Source organism: Symphalangus syndactylus, chromosome 4 (genome assembly GCF_028878055.3).
Source record: "Symphalangus syndactylus isolate Jambi chromosome 4, NHGRI_mSymSyn1-v2.1_pri, whole genome shotgun sequence".
Taxonomy (NCBI): domain Eukaryota; kingdom Metazoa; phylum Chordata; class Mammalia; order Primates; family Hylobatidae; genus Symphalangus; species Symphalangus syndactylus.
Window position 1 is genome coordinate 103,851,323 of NC_072426.2, and position 6,768 is coordinate 103,858,090.

Below are 6,768 nucleotides of genomic sequence, written 5' to 3' on the forward strand. Positions count from 1 at the left end.
TTCTCCTTGAAGAGGTCCTTCACGCCCCTTGTAAGTTGGATTCCTAGGTATTTTATTCTCTTTGAAGCAGTTGTGAATGGGAGTTCACTCATGATTTGGCTCTCTGTCTGTTATTGGTGTATAAGAATGCTTGTGATTTTTGTACATTGATTTTGTATCCTGAGACTTTGCTGAAGTTGCTTATCAGCTTAAGGAGCTTTTGGGCTGAAACAATGGGGTTTTCTGGATATACAATCATATCATCTGCAAACAGGGACAATTTGACTTCCTCTTTTCCTAATTGAATACCCTTTATTTCCTTCTCCTGCCTGATTGCCCTACCCAGAACTTCCAACACTATGTTGAATTGGAGTGGTGAGAGAGGGCATCCCTCTCTTGTGCCAGTTTTCAAAGGGAATGCTTCCAGTTTTTGCCCATTCAGTATGATATTGGCTGTGGGTTTGTCATAGATAGCTCTTATTATTTTGAGATACGTCCCATCAATACCTAATTTATTGAGAGTTTTTAGCATGAAGTGTTGTTGAATTTTGTCAAAGACCTTTTCTGCATCCATTGAGATAATCATGTGGTTTTTGTCATTGGTTCTGTTTATGTGCTGGATTACATTTAATGATTTGCATATGTTGAACTAGCCTTGCATCCCAGGGATGAAGCCCACTTGATCATGGTGGATAAGCTTTTTGATGTGCTGCTGGATTTGGTTTGCCGGTATTTTATTGAGGATTTTTGCATCGATGTTCATCAGGGATATTGGTCTAAATTTCTCTTTTTCTTTGTTGTGTCTCTGCCAGGCTTTGGTATCAGGATGATGCTGGCCTCATAAAATGAGTTAGGGAGGATTCCCTCTTTTTCTATTGATTGGAAGAGTTTCAGAAGAAATGGTACGAGCTCCTCCTTGTACCTCTGGTAGAATTCGGCCGTGAATCCATCTGGTCCTGGATTTTTTTGGTTGGTAAGCTATTAATTATTGTCTCAATTTCAGAGCCTGTTATTGGTCTAGTCAGGGATTCAGCTTCTTCCTGGTTTAGTCTTCGGAGGGTGTATGCATCAAGGAATTTATCCATTTCTTCTAGATTTTCTAGTTTATTTGCAAAGAGGTGTTTATAGTATTCTCTGATGATAGTTTGTATTTCTGTGGGATTGGTGGTGATATCCCCTTTATCATTTTTTATTGCATCTATTTGATTCTTCTCTCTTTTCTTCATTAGTCTTGCTAGCGGTCTGTGAATTTTGTTGATCTTTTCAAAAAACCAGCTCCTGGATTCATTGATTTTTGGAGGGTTTTTTGTGCCTCTATTTCCTTCAGTTCTGCTCTGATCTTAGTTATTTCTTGCCTTCTGCCAGCTTTTGAATGTGTTTACTCTTGCTTCTCTAGTTCTTTTAATTGTGATGTTAGGGTGTCAATTTTAGATCTTTCCTGCTTTCTCTTGTGGGCATTTAGTGCTATAAATTTCCCTCTACACACTGCTTTGAATGTGTCCCAGAGATTCTGGTATGTTGTGTCTTTGTTCTTGTTGGTTTCAAAGAACATCTTTATGTCTGCCTTCATTTCGTTATGTACCCAGTAGTCATTCAGGAGCAGGTTGTTCAGTTTCCATGTAGTTGAGCGGTTTTGAGTGAGTTTCTTAATCCCGAGTTCTAATTTGATTGCACTGTGGTCTAAGAGACAGTTTGTTATAATTTCTGTTCTTTTACATTTGCTGAGGAGTGCTTTACTTCCAAGTATGTGGTCAATTTTGGAATAAGTGCAATGTGGTGCTGAGAAGAATGTGTATTTTGTTGATTTGGGGTGGAGAGTTCTGTAGATGTCTATTAGGTCCATTTGGTTCAGAGCTGAGTTCAATTCCTGGATATCCTTGTTAACTTTCTGTCTTCTTGATCTGTCTAATGTTGACAGTGGGGTGTTAAAGTCTCCCATTATTATTGTGTGGGAATCTAAGTCTCTTTGTAGGTCTCTAAGGACTTGCTTTATGAATCTGAGTACTCCTGTATTGGGTGCATATATATTTAGGATAGTTAGCTCTTCTTGTTGAATTGATCCCTTTACCATTATGTAGTGGCCTTCTTTGTCTCTTTTGATCTTTGCTGGTTTAAAGTCTGTTTTATCAGAGACTAGGATTGCAACCCCTGCCTTTTTTTTTTTTTCCATTTGCTTGGTAGATCTTCCTCCATCCCTTTATTTTGAGCCTATGTGTGTCTCTGCATGTGAGATGGGTGTCCTGAATACAGCACACTGACGGGTCTTGACTCTTTATCCAATTTGCCAGTGTGTGTCTTTTAATTGGAGCATTTAGCCCATTTACATTTAAGGTTAATATTGTTATGTGTGAATTTGATCCTGTCACTATGATGTTAGCTGATTATTTTGCTCATTAGTTGATGCAGTTTCCTCCTAGCATTGATGGTCTTTACAATTTGGCATGTTTTTGCAGTGGTACCGGTTGTTTTGCTGGTACCGGTTTTGCTGGTACATGTTTTGCTGGTACCGGTTGTTGCTTTCCATGTTTAGTGCTTCCTTCAGGAGCTCTTGTAGGGCAGGCCTGGTGGTGACAAAATCTCTCAGCATTTGCTTGTCTGTAAAGTATTTTATTTCTCCTCCGTTTATGAAGCTTAGTTTGGCTGGATATGAAATTCTGGGTTGAAAATTCTTTTCTTTAAGAATGTTGAATATTGGCCCCCACTCTCTTCTGGCTTGTAGAGTTTCCGCCAAGAGATCCGCTGTTAGTCTGATGGGCTTCCGTTTGTGGATTACCCGACTTTTCTCTCTGGCTGCCCTTAACATTTTTTCCTTCATTTCAACTCTGGTGAATCTGACAATTATGTGTCTTGGAGTTGCTCTTCTCGAGGAGTATCTTTGTGGCATTCTCTGTATTTCCTGAATCTGAATGTTGGCCTGCCTTGCTAGATTGGGGAAGTTCTCCTGGATAATACCCTGCAGAATGTTCTCCAACTTGTTTCCATTTTCCCCGTCACTTTCAGGTACACCAACCAGATGTAGATTTGGTCTTTTCACATAGTCCCATATTTCTTGGAGGATTTGTTCGTATCTTTTTATTCTTTTTTTCTCTAAACTTCTCTTCTCACTTCATTTCATTCATTTGATCTTCCATCACTGATACCCTTTCTTCCAGTTTATTGAATTGGCTACTCAGGCTTATCCGTTCGTCACGTAGTTCTCGTGCTGTGGTTTTCAGCTCCATCAGGTCCTTTAAGGACTTCTCTGCATTGGTTATTCTAGTTAGCCATTCATCTAATTTTTTTTCAAGGTTCTTAACTTCTTTGCCACGGGTTCAAACTTCCTCCTTTAGCTTGGAGTAGTTTGATTGTCTAAAGCCTTCTTCTCTCAACTCGTCAAAGTCATTTTCTGTCCAGCTTTGTTCCATCGCTGGTGAGGAGCTGCGTTCCTTTGGAGGAGGAGAGGTACTCTGATTTTTAGAGTTTCCAGTTTTTCTGCTCTGTTTTTTCCCCATCTTTGTGGTTTTATCCACCTTTGGTCTTTGAAGATGGTGACATACAGATGAGGTTTTAGTGTGGATGTCCTTTCTGTTTGTTAGTTTTCCTTCTAACAGAGAGGACCCTCAGCTGCAGGTCTGTTGGAGTTTGCTGGAGGTCCACTCCAGACCCTGTTTGCCTGGGTATCAGCAGCAGAGGCTGCAGAACAGCAGATATTGGTGAGCAGCAAATGTTGTTGCCTGATCACTAATCTGGAAGTTTTGTCTCAGTAGGAGTACCTGGCCATGTGAAGTGCCAATCTGTCCTTACTGGCAGTTGCCTCCCAGTTAGGCTACTCGGGGGTCAGGGACTCACTTGAGGAGGCAGTCTGTCCGTTCTCAGATCTCAAGCTGTGTGCTGGGAGAACCACTACTCTCTTCAAAGCTGTCAGACAGGGACAGTTAAGTCTGCAGAGGTTTCTGCTGCCTTCTGTTTGGCTGTGCCCTGCCCCCAGAGGTGGAGTCTACTGAGGCAGGCAGGCCTCCTTGAGCTGCGGTGGGCTCCACCCAATTTGAGCTTGCCAGCTGCTTTGTTTACCTACTCAAGCCTTGGCAATGGCGGGTGCCCCTCCCTCAGCCTCCCTGCTGCTTTGCAGTTTGATCTCAGACTGCTGTGCTAGCAATGAGCGAAGCTCTGTGGGCATAGGACCCTTTGAGCCAGGCGTGGGACACAATCTCCTGGTGTGCCGTTTGCTAAGACCATTGGAAATGCGCAGTATTAGGGTGAGAGTGACCCGTTTTTCTAGGTGCTGTCTGTCACCCCTTTCCTTCGCTAGGAAAGGGAATTCCCTGACCCCTTGCGCTTCCTGGGTGAGGTGATGCCTTGCCCTGCTTCGGCTCACGCTGTGTGCGCTGCACCCACTGTCTGACAATCCCCAGTGAGATGAACCTGGTACCTCAGTTGGAAATGCAGAAATCATTCATCTTCTGCGTCACACATGCTGGGAGCTGTAGACTGGAGCTGTTCTTATTTGGCCATCTTGGCTCCACCCTATATAATTTTCTATCTTTTAACTAACCTCTCTCTATCCTCCCTTCTCTCCCACCCTTCCCAGTCTCTAATAACTACAATTTTTTTTTGGCATTCATCCTATAAATGCTTGTTGAGCATTTATTGTGTTCCAGAAGCTAAGATTGGCCCTGTGATTCACAACAAAGAACTGGGTATGGCCCAGTTCTTAAGGAACCCAAGTTTTGTATTAAACTCATGTTTTTTGAGTTTTTTTCTCTATCCTTGCCTTTCCCTAGGATTAAGCTAGTATCATTGGGAGCTAGAATCATTTGTTTTTCATTATGTTACAATATTTTCTGACATGGTATCTGTGACATAGCAGATATTTAATACATTTTTATTGAACTGAATTGAGAAAATAAAAATTACTAGCCTCTCTCTGGACTTTTTTTGTTCAAAGCTGCTGGAGACTGAAACCCGATGGGTTGACAGAATGTCAGTTATTGGAAAGTAGGAAAAACAAATTTGAAAGTAGAGTAACTAGTTTTCTTCAACATTACTAATTATTTTAATAGAATTCCTTAACAGGAGATTCTGCAATTAGTTCATAATTTGCCATGAAAATGTAAATGGATTTTTCTTCCATTAAGATTAAATATTAATCTAAACTTTGTTTTTTCAGTGCCTTTTTCCTGTTAATTTTAAGTTATTTCTTCTTCAATATGACAATGCAAACAATCAGATTATCAATTAACAAAACATATCCTGTGTTTAGAGAAATCATCTTCAAGTGTAAACTAGCAGATGTGGGTTCTGGGCTTGAGCCTGCTCTGGGTGACATCTGTCACCACACTGATTGCCAGGTTGGACTTAGTGCCTCTGAGTGACTAGAGAAGTATTTATTCTCTTCCTCACTAATTCTTGCATCTTTCCCTGAAGCTGAATTACCTGAAAAGAAACTTTTTTTGAGACAGAATTTCGCTCTTGTTGCCCAAGCTGGAGTGCAATGGTGTAGTCTCGGCTCACTAGAACTTCTACCTCCTGGGTTCAAGTGATTCTCCTGCCTCAGCCTCCCCAGTAGCTGGGATTACAGGCATGACAGGTTAATTTTGTATTTTTGGTAGAGATGGGGTTTCTCCATGTTGGTCAGGCTGGTCTTGAACTCCCGGCCTCAGGTGATCCGCCAGCTTTGGCCTCCCAAAGTGCTAGAATTACAGGTGTGAGCCACCGTGCCAGGCCAAAAGAAGCTATATTAATGAAAAAGATTTTGCTATGAATGAGAGATGAAATTATGACACTGTGTTTTTTTCACAGCAATCTGTTTATTCTCTTTGTAAAGATGATCCTACTTACATTATTTTCTTTATACAAAAAATAAAATACAAAACTAGTTACTCAAATTTTGACCATGTTTGAAATCAAATTTGAACCAGGTTGCTTTAATTGCTCTGTTTGAGGGTTGGTGGACATGTATGAGCTTTGTATATTTCTCCCCTGTGTTGTCAAATACAAACCAAACTATTCAGGACACATTGCCCCTCCCACTTACTTCAATGACTGCAATTGAGAAGAACAGATGAAAGCTGTCTATGAGGCATGTATGCCTTTCTGTCTTTCCTCTGCTCTTTGTTTCCAGTGTTTCTCTTCAAACAGCTCACAGTCCACAGTCAGTGCAGAGGTCGCATGCACAGTGGGGGTTGACTTCAAGTTCCTTTTACCTTTTGCAACTATATTGCTGACTGTGCATTTTTAAAAAGGTCTTAAATTGGTAACTGACAAAGTTATATATAAAATAGTAAGACTTTGATGTTCTTGTTTTCTTCCCTCTAAACTGTGCAGTGGCAGTGAAAGATCAGGTATACTGAGTGACCTTCCCAAGGGTAACTTTTATTAGGAACCAAATGAGTCCTGCCTTCCACAGATGTTTTTTTCAAGGCTGTATTTGTGCAGGTAACTCCAGAGGCAAGCTTTCTGTAAATAAACTTTTCTTTGTGACCACATATTCATAATTCTTGCCAAATGAAGCCAATGAAAGGTGATTTAAAGATCACCAAATCTTTGCTATGAAATTATTTTCTTTAATTATATCAAATAAATATAAAATGCTCTGGTCAGTAATTGATGACCAGAAGTATTTTATATTTACTGAGAGTGGGAAAATGTCTATCTTATATGTTTATCCATGGGAAGTTAAAGCTTATTATTATGTTAAAAAATCAAAGTTACCCTAATCATAACCATAACATGAATTAGGTATTATGGAAATTTTGTAATTAAAATTTATGAAAAGTGTGGTATTTGAGGAATCTTTGAGGGATATTTCAT